The following is a 21,934-nucleotide window of genomic DNA, read 5'->3' as shown; positions in this document are numbered from 1 at the left end:
TGAAGATGTGGAATGGCCTATTTTTATGCTCTGACTGACCCATCGTCAGCAAGATTCAGTGAAGCCTCACAAACTCTACACAGTTCAATTCAGAAGAGTGAGTGAAAGCTAAGAGTGCTTACGGTATGCTTCCTTAGTGATCTTTGGCGCTTTTTTGCATTAAGCATTAGCGCCTTTGGGGCGTATAAATGGTCCATTAGATCCAGGCACCCAAAATTCCTGATTCCGTGGAGCTATAGCATTACAGCTATAGCAGTAAACAGTGGGCACTGAAATAAACTGCTTTGTGCAGATCAGATGTTTCTGACAAAAATCTGACAAGATTAGCTGCATGCTTGTTTCAGGTGTGTGATTTAGACCCTACTGTCCAGAAAGATCAGCAGGACTGCCAGGCAACTGGTATTGTTTAACAGCAAATAAATATGGCAGCCTCCATAGGTCTCTCACCTCTGGTTCCTTTGAACATTTGTTTGAATGTGGATCTTAGCGATGGCCAAGTTAGACAAATGACTGCATGTATGTAAGGAAGTCCATATCATAAATGGCAAATTTGAAATTCTTCTCGAGAGACACCACTGCCTGTTACTGGAAACTATTAAAAAGCGACAAATGTGGTGAGTGCTAATATTCCTAAATATATTATTAAGCAGCAGTTTCTAAATCAGGGGCATAACTAGAAATCACTGGGCCCCCCTGCAAAACTTTGGATGCTCCCCCCCCCCCCCCTTGCTTTCTGCACAGGTAAATTGAGATCCAATGTTATTCAATTGGCTAGTGCACACACGAATGTGTTTTCCCCATGCAGATAAAAACAGACCCTACTGCAAACTGAATAGGGACTGTCTACAATCTTTGTCTGCAAAACTTTGTATGATTCCCTATCAGTGGCTGAGCAGATGCAATCATTAGAACAATTGTGCAGAGATAAGAATTTGTTTTTGTCCGTGCCCAGACTCCTCAAGCATCACTGTCATACAGAGCACTTCGGGAGGAGTAGAGAGGTTGGGGGCTGGGCACTGTACACAAGAGCCTGCTGCACACTGAATAGGGTTTGTCTACAAATCTTAGTCCGCAAAACTTTGCATGAATCCTTATCAGTGGCTGAGCAGATGCAGTCATTAGAACAATTGTGCAAATAGGAGAATGGTTTTTTTCTCTGTGCCTTTAGTTGTCAATCTCTTATGACAGAGAAAAGAAACTTCTCTCCCATGGGGCCCCCTGCGGCTCCTGGGACCCCCTGTGGCTGCATCCCTTACATGGTCTATTGTTATGCCCCTGTTCTAAATACATTATTCCATGAGACCAGCACTGGATTCTTAAAATAAAAGTAATTTATGTGTCATTGCTTCCACAAATCCAAAAAGCAAAGGGGTTAATTGCCCTTTCAGGATGGTACATTTTATGCAAATCATTTTCTGAAAATGTAAATCATTTAACAAAATCAAAATTTAGATTTTCACAAAATTAAAATACATTGAAGTCTATTCTCCATGAAGGTCTGCCATAGAAGGTCAGTAAATAAGATTACTTTAAGAAGTTTAAGAAACCGGTAGCTTATTTTTTTCCCAAGTCTTCTTCAATTGTATCACTAAAGATGGACTTAGGCGCTGTGTCTTGTTCCTGACCAAATAAGCTTGCTCCCAGTATTGTTGCCCGATGATACGGGATGTAGACTCGCGAAACGCATTGCAAACACCTTTGTGTTTTGGAGTAATTGAAAAGATTATTGTTTTATTGATTTCCATTCAGTCATCTGTGAGGAGGTAGGTAAGTCCATCACTTATCCCCCCTCCCATTTTTTTTATAAATTAATTGATTTTACACTTACTGGCACCTCTGTTATTTAATGAACCCACAAAGACGTAGTTCACTACTGTTCATGTGGCAGGAAAGGCCATGTTCTGATTGGCCAGTAAGGTCTAGCCAATCAGCACCTTAGTTTACTTAAGATCTGGTCAGAGGCACGTTTACCTACCGTGTGAGGAGCCTCTTTCAGCTTAGTATTATCAACTTTGGAGGGCAGCCAGGAGACAGTAGTTACTGTCGGTGCAGAATCTCCTGCGTATAGATCAGGAAGGGACTGATGAAGTCCTCTGTACCTATGCAAATTTCTAAGAAAAGTTTCTGTGAAAATGTGTATTTTTGCAACAATGTAAACAATTTTGTGTTTTCACATGAAGCCAGTTTTGGCAGTGTCATGAGCCCACGTCAATCCACCGTAACCCTTCTTCATAAATGAGCTTTGAACTTCTCATGTATCTTTGCTCGACACTATTTGTTTTGTACAGCGCTATGGAAGAAGCAGGAGGTTTCGGGCAGCAATGCTGTAGTGCGCGGGTCCGTAGGGGTAATTCAGGGTCCCGAATTACATCTTCCTTCAAGTTGCTATGACTCTGAGGGGGAATAGTATTTAACGCTTCCGGGGATTTGAATCGTTCGGCTCACCCTGCGCCCAGTTCAATGGCGGCGTACTAATATGTATGCAATGTTGGCACTATATACAGTAAATAAAAAATAATAAAATAATAACTTGACTAATTTACGGTATCTTACATGGAAATTGTGTAGGGTTGGCTAATCCAGAATCACGTAACACACATTGCAGTTTATGTCAGAATGAGCCACAGAGCATTCCAGGCTAAGGAGACATCAGATTTCCTTGAGACTTGAGGCGATGTTACGGATGATGGTGTGTTTACTTCCTGTGTGAACATTCAGTTAGTCAGAGAGAAGCAAGTACGTGCAGCTTTTACTCTGGGAATGCAGAAAACACCGTCGGCTGTGTACTGTGGCTCCTATCAGAGACGCCTGGGACAGGAATTAGTGAACACATTAGCGTATTACTGTAACATAACAAGGGATTCTTCTGGTAATGTGAGTGTCTACAGTAAATATAATGGGGAACTATGGAAGTAGTCCATGCCAAACTCCTCGTCCATGCCCTCATCATCTGCCCTCATTAATGTTATTCAAAATTACATGTGCATTTCAATCGGCAGCCAGTTCATACTTTTTAAAACATACTGTAAGCGCATACAGCAATTATTTTCTAGCCTGTAATCTGTACTCTGTGTTACGGTGTTACGGTACAGACAGCCTATGTGTTTTATTTTCTCTCATGAGTAATCATTCATCTGCACAAAGCAGGAGGTCCTGATTGTTATTTTCCACACCTGAACTCAGAGCTAGATCATTCACAGTAATACGTACCAGCCTCGGACTGACCCACCGAACTGCCGATGATTCCATCGGTGGGCCCCGCCTCCTGGGGGCCCCAGGGGGCCCCAGAGCCGGCACAGCGCAGGAAGGGGGGAAATTGGGCACACAGAGCGGCGGGGAGGGGGGAAGCTTCCCCCCCCTCCCTCACCTAGGGGTCCCCCCTTCCGCGCTCCCCCTTCCGCACTCCCCCTCCCTCCACAATGTCAGCCAGCGGCAGCGAGCGGAGAATAGCTTTACCGGCATAAAGACATGTCTTCAGAGGAGATCCATCGCTCTGCGTGCCGCTGGCTGGTCTGGTCTCCGTCTCTCCTGCAAGGCTGCAATGCACTGACCAATCACGCTCTTACAGGAAGTACTGTAAGAGCGTGATTGGTCAGTGCATTGCAGCCTTGCAGGAGAGACGGAGACCAGCCAGCGGCAAGCAGAGCGATGGGTCTCCTCTGATGACTGATGTCTACAGTCTATGTCTTCATGCCGGTAAGCTTATTCTCCGCTCGCTGCCGCTGGCTGACATTGTGGAGGGAGGGGGAGTGCGGAAGGGGGAGCGCGGAAGGGGGGGCCCCTAGGTGAGGGAGGGGGGGGAAGCTTCCCCCCTCCCCGTTGCTCTGTTTGCTCATTGCCCCCCTTCCTGCGCTGTGGGACACCTGTGACCTGCGGCCTGCCTACCTAAACTGGGGGGGGGGGCTCCAGGTGAGGGAGGGGGGAAGCTTCCCCCCCTCCCCGCCGCTCTGTGTGCCCACTGCCCCCCCTACCAAGCTGGGGGGGGGGGTCGGGGGGATATTAGACCTACCTAACTGGGGACACCTGTGACCTGCCTACCTAAACTGGGGGGGCTCCAGGTGAGGGAGGGGGGAGCTCCAAGTGAGGGATGGGGGGAAGCTTCCCCCCTCCCCGCCGCTCTGTGCCCACTGCACCCCCTTCCAGCATGGGGGCCCCCACTAACAGGGGACCTGACTTTGTGGGGATATCTGCCACCAATTTGATTGCATTTTGTGGGGATATCTGCCGCCAATTTGATTGCATTTTGTGGGGATATCTGCCGCCAATTTGATTGCATTTTGTGGGGTTATCTGCCGCCAATCTGTTTGCATTCTGTGGGGATATCTGCCGCCAATTTGATTGCATTTTGTGGGGATATCTGCCGCCAATCTGTTTGCATTCTGTGGGGATATCTGCCGCCAATTTGATTGCATTTTGTGGGGATATCTGCCGCCAATCTGTTTGCATTCTGTGGGGATATCTGCCGCCAATTTGATTGCATTTTGTGGGGATATCTGCCGCCAATCTGTTTGCATTTTGTGGGGATATCTGCCGCCAATCTGATTGCATTTTGTGGGAAAATCTGCTGCCATTTGACTATTTGATGAATTATCATGAGGCATGTAACTACTTGATGATTTTATCTAAAATGTATCTGGTCGGACCTAATCTCTGTGAATAAAACCGCTACTTATTTTGTGTGGTGCGTGGCGACACCCATTAATTTTTGCTGCGGCGCGCTGCGCGCGCCGCATGTGGACATATCCCTATTGGACACTGTCCTCAGAAGTGTTTAGAATCTATTCCCTACCATCAAATCATGCAACATTTCTAGAGTACATGTATATGTGAGCCCAAAATGGGATGGGGGGGGGGGATGTGGGGGGAGGGGGGGGGGGTGGGAGGGGGGGAGGGGGGGATGAGGGGGGGGATGTGGCGGGGGGGCCCTAGGCTGAAACTTCCTCGGTGGGCCCTTAGTGTCCCAGTCCGACCCTGATACGTACAGTTAGGGTATCTGTGCTATCGGGCATGGCTTCATACCAGAAGTAAAGTAAAACTATCGGTAATATACTGTATTATAACATTACTAATATTTTACTATAGACATACCTGGTCCCCTATTTTAACACTAACCTTCCCTCTAATACCGAGCATTAAACGCCCCCCCCCAGGAGTCCCGAGTTGAACAGGTATGCTTTAAATGGAAGCTACAGGGGTGTGGATTACCGCTCCTCCCAATCACTCCTATGATCCTCTGTTCCTGTGTAACATGCCCCCTTAGCATCTGCAACTTGGCTGAGTCACCAACCTTTAACCTGGACGTACTCGGCCGCACATGCATAGTATGCCCGATTCACACCTCTTGTGACCATGCCTCCTAGCTCCTGCATTCCCAGTGCGTGTGTTCCCATCCAGACCGCAGTACAAGGGGGGATGGTTCGGACATACAGTACTGGCATGCACAGCAGAGTACATCCAGGTAAAAAGGTTGGTGACTCGGCCAAGTTGCAGCCGGAAACGGGAGTCTTTTTGCAAGGGAACAGAGCATCACATCAGTACGCATCAATGGTAAGCCTCAGCCCTCATGCCTAGCATCATCCTCACTCCTAATGCCTAACACTAACACCCTCCTAATACCCAACACTAACCATCCATCATATCGATGTAACATGCAGGATTGGTTCAAGCTATATGAGGGCCCCGAGGCAAATGTAACCTGGGCCCCCAACACCAAAGTCAGCTCCCAGAGGCCCTGATCTGGCCCGCTGCAAGTCCGCAGTTATAATCCACTTGCAATGTATGGCATTGCAGCCCTGGATAGGGGTACGGAGGCCACACATGTCCACACTACAGCCCCCACAATTATCCCTTGCATTGCCTACTGCTCATACACGGTGATTGCTCCTAGCCAATGAGTGATCACCTGGTACGAGCTGAAGGCGATGCAAGGGATTGTGGGGGCTGTAGTGCGGATGCGTGTGACCTACGGATCCCCCTACACTACGCTGCAATGCCGTGCATCTAGCTACTCATATTGCACGGGAGCAGTCAGGGGGAGAACGCCTGGAGTTCCATCGACGCAGGGCGCCCGGTGTTCCAACATTTTTGCATACCCGACAGAATAGCATACAAATGCTACTGAGCATGTGCAAAGTGATGCAGGTCATACATTAAGACTATAATGCCCATCAGCAGCATTAACCTTGCAACCCGAGTTAGCTTCCTGGATGCTGATGTGCAATCTCCACTATCCAAGTGGACATAGAGTTAGAATAAAAAGTTGTCCGAGCGAAGCGAGGACCGTGTCCGCAGCCCAGCGAGCGAAGCGAGCGGGCAAGGGGACACTGATTCTACTTAAGAGGACTATATCACTTTAAATGTATGCTATTCTGTCGGGTATGCTAAAGTGTTGGAACACCGGCAGCTGTCAGATTCTCTGGGGCAATTACCCCCTTTACCTTAATGGCAGCAGCGCTGGCCCTGGTAATATGAGGGACTAACTAAAGTATCCATTCAAACTATATTCACTCAGTTTACTCTTCTACTACATAGATTTACTAAGATTGTACAGTAAAGATTGTACTGTAAACCTAAAAATGTCCACAGACTACTTAGCCATTGCCCCCCCCCCCCCCCCCCCTACCATGTCCCCCTTTTACCCTTGCTTCTGCAATACCTGTATGAATCTTGGTCATGCCAATAAAGCTATCTTTGATTTGATTTGATTGTATCATTAGTGGCCAACTTAACACCATTTCAACAGCACCTATAAAATACGTGTATCTATACTGGGAGAAATAAACATATAAAACACGGGAATTCCAACAAGCTACTGAGAAGAAAAAGCTACTTGGGCACAGCAGTTACGTACTCATGCTAATATGAGTTATTTTATGCCTGAATGACAGGTAATGCCAACATAACACGATATTTCATTTAAGCAGGGAGGGAGTCGAGTAAAGTAAACTGAGCAGATGATGTCATTCTGCAAGAAATAAAGGCTCTTTCAGTGTGGAAATACATACACATTCCTGGACACATTTACCACACCACTCATCTTGTGATTTATGAATGTGCCCCTGCCCAGTGTGGAGGCAGCCATGTTGTGGCCTGAGACAGTTAACCCTCTCACTGCTAGATATGTGTGCTAAAGATTCAACTTAAAGGGAACCTGAAGCGAGTAAAATTATTTAAAATACATGACACATGACGTACACGCAAATGAATATCACATACTGACCTCACTGTCAGTTCCTCTCAGAAGCTCACCATTTACTTCTTACAGTGATCCCTTCTAGTTCTAGACTGCAGGGGCAGCTCTCTTGAAAACTACTTAGAGGCCAAAACCCCTGTATGGCTGTGCACACGCTTCTCATACTGAGATAGTTCTGAAAGGCTAATTCGCTTATAGTTTCTGTTTGAGATAGCTGATTGAAACAGATTTTTCGTCATGCTGAATGGCTGCTGCTGTTTACTATTCAGACTTTGAATTTCAACCCTTGGCTTGAAAATAAGAACCTGGGTCTCCGAGGACTACAGATACAATTATTTATCACATACGTTTATTTTCACTTTGAGTTTGCTGTATTGTTTTTACACTAGGCCTCTTTCTTTGCATTGCATTACCCTTTCTGCATGCAGGGTAACGCAGGGGCTTGTACTCTTACCCTGCCTCATCTTGCTGGAAGTTCCCAACCCACCGCAAAGTCAACAGCGCTTTACTGTGTGATTTATGTGGCGAACAGGACAGGATTTATCATAAGGTAGAGTGTAAATGAGAGGTTACTCACCCAGCTCTCAGCATTCCAATGACGATATCTCCCTTCAGTCAGGGGCACCACTAGCTACTTAATATTGAGGGTACCTCTCTGGCTACCTAATACTAAGGGTCACCTATGACAGGCAAGGCCCTTTTCCACTAGCAATCGCAATCACAAACGCCAGTGATTGCAATTTTTCATTAATTCTGTTATGCGATTGCGATTTTTCATTTGCATTGCATTATCGCTCTAAAAATCGCTCCAGAAAGCAATTGCATTTTGCGATTTCCAAGTTGAATCACTATAGTGGAAAATACTTCTTATGATTTCTATGCTAAAGTAACAACCCTAGCGATTTAAAAATCACTAGCGATTTGCGATTCAGCTGTTTAGTGGAAAAAGGCACTAAGGGAGAAGTGACAGCAGGGACAGCCAGCACACTTGGAGTGCAGTTTGGTGGGGGGTTGTAGGTTCATAGGGGGCGAAGTTTAAGGTGCCAGGACATCTGTGCTTATAGGCAACCTTGTGAGGTAAAACCAGGCCTGGTGGCGACACAGCCGCAACAAAATGCATGCAAGTCAATGGGCGACACAGAAATTTTTAATTTGTTGGTCGTGGCGGTGCACGGAATGACACACATTCGATGAGGAAGCCGGGAATCCCAGTGACGCACTTCCTGTCAAGCAGGGAGTACGTCACTGGGCGAGGGGCGGGCGACAGGTGGCGAAGGGCGGCAGGGGGCATGCAAGGGGGCACTATGCATAGGACACTGTTGGTGCACTCTGCCACAGGGTCATATGAATGTAGTTTTTATTGCTCCGGTAATGTGAAATGGCGGTGCCGCATCACACCGCAACACTTGCTTCAGGTGTAAAACCGGCCTAAGGGCTCTTTCACACTAGGCAACGCGTGCACGAACACTATTTTGTTTACACGTTATGACCTACGGCGACCTGCAGTTTGACGATGATCAGTGACGCTAGTTCTAATCCACCCGATGGGAAAATGCTTGCGGCTGACGATTAAAAATTCCCAGAAGCATTACAATGTAACGGGTCAGTGAATAATGGCGCCCAGCGCCTATGCATAAAAATGGCGCCGCATTAAAAAGATACGCTTATCGCTATTTATCGTTAGTACTGCATAATAATGGCGCACAGGGAAAAAAGAAGAAAAACGGCACACACTAACGTTATTTATCAATAGTGGCACACACTAACGTTATTTAACAATAGTGGCACACACTAACGTTATTTATCAATAATGGCACACACTAACGTTATTTATAAATAGCGCCCTACATAAGCCAAACTGCAGACGTTATTTAACTGCAAAGCGGTGAATGGATTTAATGTAACACTGTCAAGGTTAGGGTTGGGCACCAAGGTTAGGGTTTCTGGCCATCTTAGGGTTAGGCACCACCAGGGGGGTCTTAGGGTTAGGCACCACCAAGGGGGTGGTTAGGGTTAGGTACAGGGAGGGTTCTGTGTGAGAGTAGGGTTAGGTATAGTTACAGTACAATATACACCACCAGGGGGGTGGTTAGGGTTAGGCACCACCGGGGGGGGGGGGGGTTTAGGGGTTAGGGATAGGTACAGAGAGGGTTCTGTGTGTTAACGCTAAATAACGATAAGGCTTTAACGCTAAATAACAATAAGGCTTTAACGTTAAATAGCGATAAGCGGCAAACGGATTAGCGGCAACACTGTGCGCCATTATTCACAGGCGCCATTTTCAGATGGATGCACAATGTAATGCTCAGAAACTCTTTGTCTTATGTAAAAGGTAACATGAAAGTCAATAGACTCTCATGTTACCTTGCTTACCGCATCCTAGGAGCGATCCGCCAGAACGCACGGATCAGATCCTAGTGTGAAAGAGCCCTAAAGGAAATTCCACTTTTGCTGAGAAATATCTAGAGCTTTCTGCTTGTTGCTATATATCTGCCGGCCCTATGGCAAACATTGTTGTGTGACGTCAGTGGGAGCGAGGACACGGCTGCGCAGGCGCAGTGGTTTTCTGACTTTAAAGTAGGAAATTCCAGAGGTGAACCGGAGGCGAGGACCAGAGCATCAGTGAGTGGCTGTGCGGGCACAGGACTTCTGCAGGAGACCATTAGAAGAAGGTAATTTAGCAGAGGTGCTAAATTCACTGCACATTGATTGCTGTGTTTGTTGTCCCCGTTTTATTGCCTGAAGAAGTGGGTCTGTTCCCACGAAACGCGTTGCAGATTTTGGGGTACTATTGAATACATGTATTCGTTTGATTTGATGACAGACCTTGGTGTCTAATTATTGAGGGGAAGTCCACCACTTTCCCTCTCGGCAATTTTTAACAATTTTATATCAATTTTATTCTGCTGGCGCCTCTGATCACCTACCAGTATACTTGAGTCCACCCCAGGTGGAGGGGTGATCCTACCCCATTTTTTCTGATCTACAGAGAGCGACTTCTTAATCCTGAGTGAGGACAGGTCTAATCTCCTCACCTGCCTATACAGTGGTTGCCTGAGCGGTAACCCATGTTTGTGAGTATAACCATCTCACTTATTCATTTCCCTTCGTATCTCTGACATACTACACCATATTGGGCTCTCGATTTCTCTCTTTTCTACATTAGAAGAAGGTAATTTCAACTCTTTTTCCCCGTACCCCCTACAGTAGTCCTTTAATGCCCAGCTGTGTCTCCATCGGGACACCCAGGTTTGCATATGCCACCGGCCAGCTGACTTTAGATCAGAGGACATACTGGGAATATGGGAGAAGTTTACCCCTGGTGAGCCGGATCAGCTTATTTCGGCACGCGTCTCTAAGAGCCGAGCGACAAAACTGGGCGCCCCATAGCAGCAATGCTATGCTGCGCGGGGTGCGTAGTGGTAATTCGGGGCTGCCAGACCCCGAAATACATTTCCCTCCGAGTTGCCACAACTCGCAGGGGGAATAGTTTTTAACGCCGCCTCGGAGTTTAGCAGCAGCGGTGAGAGCTGTCATTCGGTTCTCACGGCGCCTAAATAATATGCACCCCTGGCGAGCCTATATCGTGGCAAATACTATCCCTACTTTCAGGGCCCTAACTACAGGGGAGCAGCCCCTGCAACCACAGGGGGACCTGTGAGGGACCCCAACTACTAATTCACTCTTTCTGATAAATGGTCCATCCTTCAGATCAGGTGTTTTGTGGCTACACTTGTTACGGCTGTGAACATTATTATAGCCACACTTGTCTTATGACCCTTGCCTATGAGGGTCGCCAAGGGTAGGCAAGAGAAAGGGTGTGAACATTGGGGTGCCCCATGAAAGTTTTGCTGGGGGGCCACATGATTTGTAGTTCTGCCCCTGTCTGTTTCTGGCATGTCCGATAATGCAGTACACAGTCAGTTTAGCAGACGTATGGGGGGGGGGGGGGGGCTGGGATTGTCCTCTTATTCAGCAGAAATCCGTCCCTACTTCTATTGGTTGCCAGAGTCTCCATGGCAGACTCTAATTTGGACTTTGGTGGGGTGGAGAATGGTGGGAGTGTCAGATGGAGAATTGGTGTGCCAAGTGGGTAATAGGTGTGCCGGGTGGGGGACGGATGTTCTAGGGAAGGGTTGAGAGAGCATACAGTACATGGCAAGCTAGAACCCTCAAGTCAGCCCAAGTCATAAATAAGATTCTGAGCCAGAAGAAGGGCCATTGTTGACCTTAATCTCCCTCAGGATTGTTTCTGAGCCTGAGGCTGTTCTCTTGCTGTGATCATTGTTACTATTATTATGTATCTGTTATGTGTTATACGTTATGTGTAAAGTACCAACTTATTATGCATCCCTGTACGTTACATAATGAAACTTGCATTACAAACTTGAGACAAACAATTACAGCAATGTGATACAGGAATAGGAGAAGGAATCCGGGAGACGCTATTTGGCAAAGATGAATGCTGGCTGGGCAAAACACAAGAATTGTCCTGCCATTCTGACAGCTATTGGCCATGTAGAGAGCAGTGACCTGGCCATGGGACATTAAAGATACAGTGACAGGGCGCCAATGCTACTTAGACATGATGACGATGGTACAGTTACCTATTCTCTGGTGGTGTGGCTGTGTGGTGAATAGGGCTCCTGGGACATAGCCATGGGTTCTAAGGCTCTGGTCACCTTTAAATCTATTGTCACATGACTGAGGTGCCATAGTCATGGGACACTAGATCTATTGTGTCTTGGGTGTAGTCACTCAGGTTTCCCTGCTCCACTCTACTGTGACATGACTTTAGCCACTCAGCCTCCTAGAACATGGCCATGGGGCAAATAGTCTAATGCGACATGTTGTGGTCACTTAGGTTGCTGTGACACTGTAGCAGTCACCCACATATTTGTGACATGGCTGTGTTGACTTGGGCTCTTCTGACATGACCTCAGGGCACTAAGTCACTTGAGTTGCTGTACCAAAAAAAACCAGACTCATGTGTCATAGTTATGTTCACTCAAGCCCCTGTGATATTATTTTGGTAGCCAATTATTAGGGGTTGTCCAAACAAAGTTGGCACCTCTGGTTGAAGTGAGAGAGGTAGAGCGGTGTTTTCTCACACAAGCAGTCACCTGTACCATGGGAACATATTTACTGTCACCTTCAATACGGATGTAGTAGACACATAGCTTAGTTTGCATATCTGACTGTAGAAACTTTGCATTCTAGTGAAGTTAAAAAAGTTACATAAGTTGTAGCTACAAGAAGCAGACTTCCTTAGCCCCTTCGAGGCCTGAATGTATGTTACCCAAAATGCATGCAGTTCTCCCATCCAAAAAAATGCTGGACAATTCTGGTTTTATAACTAGAACACCAGAAAGGAAGATTTCCCGAAGTCAAACAAAACATTGTGAAGGCATGAGCAAGAGATCTGGGGCTGTCTAGGGATGGTGGAAATGCTGATTTCTGATTCTGTAGAAATTCCAATTTCTGCCAATGCTGTGTTTTTTTTGGGTCATGTTTGTGCATTCTCTGATTGGCCAAATACTTCCAACTTTACTCTGCACTCTCTGATTGGTCCAATGCTTCCGAGTTCTGTGATTGGGCTGAAATGACCAAAATATCGGCAATGCAGTATTTCCGCAGAAACCTTTCTTCTGATTTATGGGTTCCAATCAGAAATGTCAATTTCAGATCAAAAGTGCAGAAATTTAAATTCCACAAAATCCGAATGAGCATCCCTAGTGGTGTCCTTATCTGTGGGTGTGCGATACTACCAGAGGTACTGCAATTAAGGGTGGATCTCTAACTGAGTGCACTGGATTGGCTGCTGTAGGGTCCTGGTGGAAGAACTAATAACTTATTGCTGCACATTGAAAGAAACTTGCGATGGGCTGAAGTACTGGAAGACTGGGTCAGAAAGTCTAAAGGTGCGTACACACGCACTACGGCCGCCAACGACAGGTCCGTCAGACCCTCCCGCTGAGCGGACTTTCAGGCGACAGTAGCGCGTGTGTACGCGCTGTCGGTGGACTGATAAGGCTGTTTCTGTACGATCTGCTCAGTCCGCGCTGTCGACGGACTGATAAGGCTGTTTCTGAACGATCGGCTCAGCGGATCGCTCAGAAACAGCCTTATCAGTCCGCCGACAGCGCCTACACGCTACTGTCGCTTGAAAGTCCGCCCAGCGGGAGGGCCTGACGGACCCGTCGTTGGCGGCCGTAATGCGTGTGTACACACCTTAACACTTTCATACATGGTCTGAAGAAGGCTCTAAAATGTAAAGAAACAGGGACAGTCTTACAACAGGAGTTCCAAAATCAACTCTGAGAAAACAAAAGAGTGGGAGGTGGTAGAATTGACACCTAGTAGGTGAAATTATAGAATGTTCCGGGTTTTATGCTATTTTAAAACCTTTACTTCATCATACTTGTAGCAGATGATCAGGCTATTTCACTTCTGTCAGCCACATCACTCATCAGGATGTTTCAATGTTTTACCAATGAAATGACGTGAGCTATTTTCATAGGTATGTTCGAATTTTTCCATTTTGATTTTTTTCTTGTTTTTGTTTTTATTTTTAATTCTGCTGAACCGTGAAATATTTTTTCTATGAATTTAAACATATTTATAAAACAGACATAAGGGTTATGAGCAGACCACAAACAGCCTATATGCAAAGGACAAATTGCCATTCTTTATATAGAATAGTGGCAAACTGAAGCTCTATCCACGAAGTCCTCCTTGATCCACTAGTTTTCCTCCAGGATTACTTCCTTGCATTCACGTATACAAGATTTCTCATGAGCCCCACCCCTCCTCTGGAATCCCCTTCTAAAACACCATCACATCCATCACTCTGAAAACTTTGAAATTTTTAAAGTGTACCTGAGTCTAAGCTCGGGTACAAAATAAGATACTTACCTGAACAGAGGGAAGCCTCAGGACCCTATTGATGCATTCTTCTGTATTCTGATGTTCCCCGTCACTGAGCGCGCCCCCCGGAAGATTAGTGACAAGGCATCGCTGCTAATCATATCAGGGTCGCGCTCCTCCTCTTCCTGTAGCCGTGCGAGCCCACCTGTGCATGTGTAGTAAGCTGAAGTCACTCGTGTACAAGCAGCTCCATGCTACTGCGCATGGGCGGGCTCACGTGGCTACTGCACAGCCACGCTCACAACGGAGGAGGACCATGGCCCTGATCTGGAGGGGAGCTGCACTCAGCAACGAGGGACATCGGAGTACCAAGGTAAACCTCAATAGGATGCTGAGGCTTCCCTCTCCTAAGGTAGGTATCTCATTTTGATCCAAAGCTCCGACTTGGGATCACTTTAAGGGCTCCCTCATAACTCACTTTTTCAGACAAGCAAACACTCTGACTTAGGCCATTCCTCTTCCGCTTATGGCTAAGTGGTGCCTCCTTACTAAATATAAGCTAAAAACACTAGTACACAAGACAGGATAGTCCCCTTGTTTGGACAAAAGACTTTTACTTGTCCACAAGAAACCATGTATGGTATACTATACAGTACAGTATGTTCACAACTCTACAGTGTAACCCTGGTAATATCTAGGGACTATCCTCACCTCCATAATACCATAATACATATACATGTTTAAAGGTCAGACTGTACTTATACAATACATTTGACCAGCCCCCCCCCCCCTTTCCCCTGGTGGGTCTACAACCTGCGTATTATTCTTTGGATGAGGTGCAATGAATAGTTTGTGATTAAAAATAATTATGTGGTCAACTGTGTAAATCTAGTATTTAATCAAACACAAAAGTCTTTATCATGTACTGTTGTATACAGTATATGCATAGTGTGTATTATATTAATAACCATCCACCCATAAGTCAAGCCTACTGGTCATAAGAACAAGGTTTAAGACACAAGAGGGAAGACGTCAAGGATTTAAGAAGTTCCCTTATTTGCCGTCACATTCTGTGTTTTTCATGGTGAGTTCAGAGGAGATGAAGACCTTGCTGTTAAATGAGACTTCATTAACGACAGACTAATTTCCTGAGGAGCAGGATGTAATAGGTGGAGCATCCTGTCACCTCCACCCTCCATCAGTCAGGCACGAGATGTCACACGACTTTCTCAATCATCAGCATAGCTGAGGACAGCCAGGCTTGGAACAGGTGGTCCTCTTATCTCGTATCATCTGACTGGCAACCCTAGGCTCCCTCCAGCCTGTCGGATAGTAGGCACCTGCAGAGTAAGAAAGCAATCCAAACCAGTGTATATTTATAAGGACTTCTTGGTAGGTCGGTTGTCTTTAAAAGTCTCACCTTTTATAATGACATACATTTAAAGATTTTGACCCAAGAAATTATGACCAGTTTTCAGCTACAGAAACAACATTCAAAACAGTTTCATTTAACCACTTGAGGACCCACCCTTTACCCCCCCTTAAGGACCAGCGCTGGTTTGATTGATCTGTGCTGGGTGGGCTCTGCAGCCCCCAGCACAGATCAGGGTGCAGGCAGGGAGATCAGATTGCCCCCCTTTTTTCCCCCCTATGGGGATGATGTGCTGGGGGGGTCTGATCTCTCCTGCCTGCTGTGGGTGGCGGGGGGGGGGCACCTCAAAGCCCCCCTCCGCGGCGAAATTCCCCCCTCCCTCTCCTACCTGCTCCCCCCCCTGAGATCCGGGCTGCACAGGACGCTATCCGTCCTGTGCAGCCAGTGACAGGACGTCCCCTGTCACATGGCGGCGATCCCCGGCCGCTGATTGGCCGGGGATCGCCGATCTGCCTTACGGCGCTGCTGCGCAGCAGCGCCGTACAAATGTAAACAAAGCGGATTATTTCCGCTTGTGTTTACATCTAGCCTGCGAGCCGCCATCGGCGGCCCGCAGGCTATTCACGGAGCCCCCCGCCGTGATTTGACAGGAAGCAGCCGCTCGTACGAGCGGCTGTTTCCTGATTAATTAGGCTGCAGCTGGCGACGCAGTACTGCGTCGCTGGTCCTGCAGCTGCCACTTTGCCGACGCACGTTATGAGTGTGCGGTCGGCAAGTGGTTAAAAAGGAAGGACTTAAAACATTGAGGTTAATGCACAAAAAAGGAACTCATAAATTAAATCTTATCTGTCTTCACTTATGGTTCACTTTACTTGGGCTTGATTCACTCAATGAGGGTAAAATGGATGTGCGCAAACAGTGCATGTCAATTTGACCTGTTGCAACTGCTTTTGCCTGTGGCATGGCTAAAGCAGCAGAGCAGAGGGATAGACTGAAAACAATCAGCTCAGTGTAGAACTGATGCCGCCGCCTACAGGACGCCACCATGAATCATGTGATTTAGTCGGCTTCATGGTAGGGCTGGCCCTGAGCATGAATGTGCCTGTCTTGGGGACACACGTGCTTCTGAAGCCATCCAAAGAGTCCTGATGGCAAATTGAAAGGAGGGAAGCAGGGGACGTTGGAAGGCACAAAGGGATCAAGAGACTTCTCGCTTCTTAGGTGGGAATCTAATTCTTTTTTTCTGTTTAGGTTGCTTTAACATAAAACATATATTTGGTGGAACTGAGTATAGATGATTTTGAAGAGCTCTAAAGTATTTAACAGCCTTGACAAGTTGCACTGGTCACCCATATTCGATCACTCTTTACTCCCTTTGGGTGGCCCTAAGGTGCACACACAATCCTTCAGGTGATACTTCAGAGCTGAGTGCTGTACAGAGGCGTTGCAAAGCTACACGTGAGTTACATATTCTGTTCATACGTTATGTTGGGGGGAGACGAGATGGCCGTGCATGACAGAGTGGTTTCCAGCAGGGCAGGGTAACAATGAGCTAAAATAAGGTGATCCAGCACTCCGGATCTCTTGGTGATGTATTGGAACTGCTTTACACATGCTAGATTCTCTGCAGAGATGGCTCTGACCTGCTGCATCTGCTAAGTATCAGAGCAGGATCAAGCACCAGGCATCCTAGGCAGGGGCTTGGGGCCTAGTGGATGTCAAGGGGCCCACCTGACACCTTCTTTGACCTCTCTTCAGCTTACCAAAAGAACCACAAGGGGGGCCAAATATACTACCTTGCCTACGGCCCATTACATCTTAATCTCTGGCCTATGTACAAGACTTAAGTGTATTGGGGTGGTGGAGCCGCGTCTGACATCATATTGCTTAACCTTGGAAACATGTCTGATGCAGTATGCTCCCGTCTATATGTAGAGAATGCAAAGACATTTCACTAGGCTTGATTGTGTCACTGCAGCCAGCTCAGCCATCACAAACCAGGAAAAAACATTTTTATATGAGCATTTTCCTCAAAACATGCTGAATACCTTTCTATTTATGACAGCGCTGCATTGTTCAAATAGCGACAGTAGCGATAGTGAGCGGCTAAGATAACTGGAAAAAGTGTAGGCATGTGAGATATGTGAAAGTCCTCCATGTGGACAGGAATGTCACCCTGGGTATGCTGGTAAGTGTGTCTCTGTTGGGGGCTTCTGTTACATGTATGTAGGACTGTACTCAGCTATACAGAAATTCCACAGTACTCCATTAAAGACATAAAGCTTTTTACAACAGGCTCTGTCCCAGGAAATTTCCAGTCTAATGTTACTAGCACAGTCTTAAGGCCCATATACACGGCGTACAAATGTCTGTACAGACACGTGTTGAGCGACGGTTCGTGCAACGGTTTGTTCGTGTGGACACGGCAAGCGACAGCAGATTGTCTGCAGACACGGCCATGTTTGAACGATTCATCTGGTGAATCGCTTGTGACTTTTGTCTCACAAACCGTCGCTTAATCTGTTGGTGTCCTGTCGTGTCTACGAAAGTCTTCTACAGACAGCAGAGGCGTTACCATAGTGCTACTACTATACGTAGTCTGTGGCAGACAGCTTCCGTTGTGTCTTCACTCTTTCTGTTGTCACGTGTGTACAACTGTCGCTGCCATAAATATGCTGTCTCGTCTGTTTGTTGTTGCCTCACAACTACAGACAAATGTATGCCGTGTGTATGGGCCTTAAAGAAACACACTTCTCTAATGCTGGGAATACACAATGGGCTTGATTCACACAGCGGTGCTAACTGTTAGCACGCTTGTGAAAACCCCCTCTTCACGCCTAAAGTCAGTTTGGTCATGCTAACTAGCGCTCACGCGCAAAGTCCTGCACGCGTTGCGACGAAACCGGCACACCCGATACACATATAAGGTCGCACCCAATGCGACCTTATAGGCGCATACGGCGCGCCGTTTTCGTCGCACCGCGATGCGACGTTTCGCGCTCAATGCACAAAGTTTTGCAGGCGGGACTTTGCGCGCGATCTAAATTTCACTTGTGCGTGCTAAGTACTTAGCATCCTAGTTAGCATGCCCAAAGCCTTTAGGCGTGCTAACTAGGTTAGCACTGCATAGTGAATCAAGCCCAATGAGTTTTTCGGCAGATTTACTGGCCGATCATTTTTCCGATCGTTTTTCTGATCGATTTCCAATCACTTCTATGAGAAAATCGATCAGAAAAATGATCAAAATCAGATCGGACCTGATGGAAATGATCTATCGAGCCATCTATCTGCCCAAAAATCTCATGGTGTATTCCCAGCATAAGTCTGTGTGGAGGCTTCAAGAGACGATAAAGTAAAAACTAAGCATTAGCTGATTTAACTTGTAATAAAAATGTATGATGACTCTCTGGGCTTTTGCTTTGAACTCCCCACCCCAAGCCTTTATGCACCAACTTCAGAAGAAATGTAGGTGCCCGAGGCTTCGGCAACCCAGCGGTAATAAAGTTACATTTGGGTGCCCAAGGCTACCGATAAAAACGCAGGTTTGCATAGCAAGTAGGCCCGGGGTCCACTTTTTTTATAAGTAGCCTTGGGTTCCCAAATGTAACTTTATTACCCCTGTGTTGCCTCGGGCGCCCATCATTGCCGATAATTGCAACCCCAGGTGCCCACATTTTGCTACACTGGTGCATATTGCGGCTTTCCCCATTATTTCCTATGGCGGCACCCTTTTTTCCATATCGCTGCTTGGAGATGGGGGGGGGGGGGGGGGGGAGGGGATTAAGGGAAATTAAGGGTTAGGCACCACAGGGTTAGGCATCAGCAGGGGAAGGTTAAAGAGAACCTGAACTGAAAATAAAAAGTCAAAATAACCATACACAGGTCATACTTACCTCCTGTGTAGTCTACTCCTCAATCCCTTTCTCCTCTCCTGCGTCTCATTTGTCCACTGTGGTCACTGGATTTCTCTGTCCTCCCTTTTAAAAATGGCTGTGACACCATAACAGCTTCCTGGTCAGCACACTGTTAAACTGTAATATCGGCCACCTGAGCCATAGTGAAACATGGATATCACCTTGCACATTCAGTTGTAACTGACAGCTGCTGATATATAACTGAAAGCAACTGGTATATTTCAGTTCTGACAAAATATTGTCAGAACTGGAAGGGATCACTGTAAGAAGAACATGGTGAACTTCTAAGAGGAACTAATGGTGAGGTTAGTATGTAATATTCATTTGCAGCTACGTTATGTGTTTATTTTAAATAATTGTACTCGCTTCAGGTTCCCTGTAAGGATTAGGCACCACTGGTGGGGGGAGGGTTAAGAGGGTTCACCACTCGTGGTGTTATAGCTTAGGCATCGGTAGAGGGAGGGTTAAGCGTTAGGCATGGGTAGGAGGGTTTATGTGAGAGTAGTTGAATATCAGTAACTTAACCAATATCCTACTAGTGGCAATACCCTGCACCCTTTTTTCTAGGTGCCTTTTTTAAGGCCTGGTTCACACTGGGCAATTTTTCAGTGTTTTGCTGATCACTGGCGATCAGCAAAATGCTGCTGCTAATCCAAGTCAATGGTAGTGTTCACACTGTAGCAATTGCCAGTGATTAGTGATTTGCTGATGGTGCATGCAGCATTTTTGGAGCGATTGCATTTCAATGTTATAGAATCACAAAACACAATCACTCCTGAATTGCTTTCCTGTACAGTTAAAAAATAGCTTTTTGCTGTTCGCCGACGATCAGCAAAACTCTACCAAAGCGCCCAGTGTGAACAAGCCAACCATAGAAGGCAACAGAAGGTTGCAGCAGCTCAGTATCGCCAAACTCTCTCATCAGCCCTAGAGAAAGCTGCTCCTCCAATATTTCGCCGCAACCGACCCCCTAACCCCCAGCCCTGGCGCACTACCCATACTCGCAACCTCCAGAGGGAAACACGCGCCACTGAACGGAAATGGAGGAAATCTAGACTTAACCAGGATTTCCTACAGTACAAGACCAACCTGCTGCAGTTCCACACTGCCCTTGCTCATGCGAAGCAGGAATACTATACCAAGCTCATCGGAGCACAAGCTTCCAACCCCCGGCGTCTCTTTGCCACTTTCAACTCCCTGCTTAAACCCACCCCCCCACCCTCCGTTTCCTCCCTCTCTGCCACAGATTTAGCCACCCACTTCACCAACAAAATTGTCTCTATCCGCCAGGAAATATCCAATCTCAAACCTTCACCTCCCACCCCCTCCCAACCAGCTCCTCCTCCACCCTATCCTCCCCTCACATCCTTCACTCCTACTACCACCGAGGAAGTCATCCACCTACTGCAGACTTCCCATACCACTACTTCCCCCTTTGACCCCATCCCTTCTGATTTACTCCAGCCTCACTTCACGGAATTGGCCCCAGTCCTCACTACCCTGTTCAACCTCTCCCTATCCACAGGCACCTTCCCCTCAGACTTCAAGCAGGCCACTGTACTACCCCTGCTCAAGAAACCCTCCCTCGTCCTCTCGCTACCCTCCAACTACCGTCCTATCTCCCTCCTCCCCTTTGCCTCAAAACTCCTTGAGCGTCTGGTTCACAAACGCCTGACCCAGTTCCTCAATGCCAACTCACTGCTAGACCCACTGCAATCTGGATTTCGGCCTGCCCACTCAACCGAAACTGCTCTCACCAAAGTGGTCAATGACCTTGCCTTAGCTAAAGCTGAAGGTAAATACTCCATTCTCCTCCTTCTTGACCTTTCAGCAGCTTTTGACACAGTAGATCATCCCCTACTCCTCCAGTCCCTCCAGTCCATGGGCATTCACGATCTTGCCCTGTCCTGGCTTTCATCCTACCTCTCCAAACCGCTCCTTCGCGACCGCCTTCAATGAGTCCTCATCCACCCCCAACCACCTCTCGGTGGGAGTCCCACAAGGTTCGGTCCTTGGCCCCCTACTGTTCACCCTATACATATCCTCCATTGACAAGGTTATCTCCTCCATGGGTTTTAACTATCATCTGTATGCAGATGACACCCAGATCTACCTCCACACCCCTGACATATCCACCACTACCATGGACAAGGTCTCCTCCTGTCTATCAGCCATCTCCTCCTGGATGTCCGCTAGGTTCCTGAAACTAAACCTAGACAAAACGGAATTTATGATCTTCCCACCCCGGACATCCATAAACCTCCCAGATGTGCATGTCACTGTTAACCACACTACCATTCACCCTACCTCTCAAGCCCGCTGTCTGGGTGTCACCCTGGACTCCGCACTCTCCTTCACTCCCCACATCCAAAACCTCACAAAGTCCTGCAACTTCCACCTTCGTAACATCTGTAAGATTCGCCCTTTCCTGACCTCTGCCACCACCAAACTCCTCATCCATGCCCTCATAATTTCCCGCCTTGACTACTGCAATGCCCTGCTGTCTGGTCTCCCTATGACCCGAACAGCCCCACTGCAGTCCATCATGAATGCAGCAGCCAGAATTATCCACTGCTCCCATCGCTCCAC

The 21,934-nt window shown here is 47.2% G+C and overlaps 1 long non-coding RNA gene across 1 annotated transcript in view; it reads right to left on the bottom strand.

Annotated features, from left to right (window-relative positions):
- Window positions 1-15,020: 15,020 nt before the first annotated feature.
- LOC137570474 (uncharacterized) overlaps window positions 15,021-21,934 on the bottom strand; it is a 56,940-nt gene continuing 50,026 nt past the window's right edge. Inside the window, exon 3 of the long non-coding RNA XR_011031062.1 lies at window positions 15,021-15,399. This is a non-coding gene — a long non-coding RNA (uncharacterized lncRNA). The remainder of the gene's footprint in view (window positions 15,400-21,934) is intronic.

This window comes from Hyperolius riggenbachi, chromosome 4 (genome assembly GCF_040937935.1).
Source record: "Hyperolius riggenbachi isolate aHypRig1 chromosome 4, aHypRig1.pri, whole genome shotgun sequence".
Lineage (NCBI taxonomy): Eukaryota > Metazoa > Chordata > Amphibia > Anura > Hyperoliidae > Hyperolius > Hyperolius riggenbachi.
The sequence above is the reverse complement of the archived record's forward strand: the minus strand, read 5'-3'. Positions and strand labels throughout refer to the sequence as shown.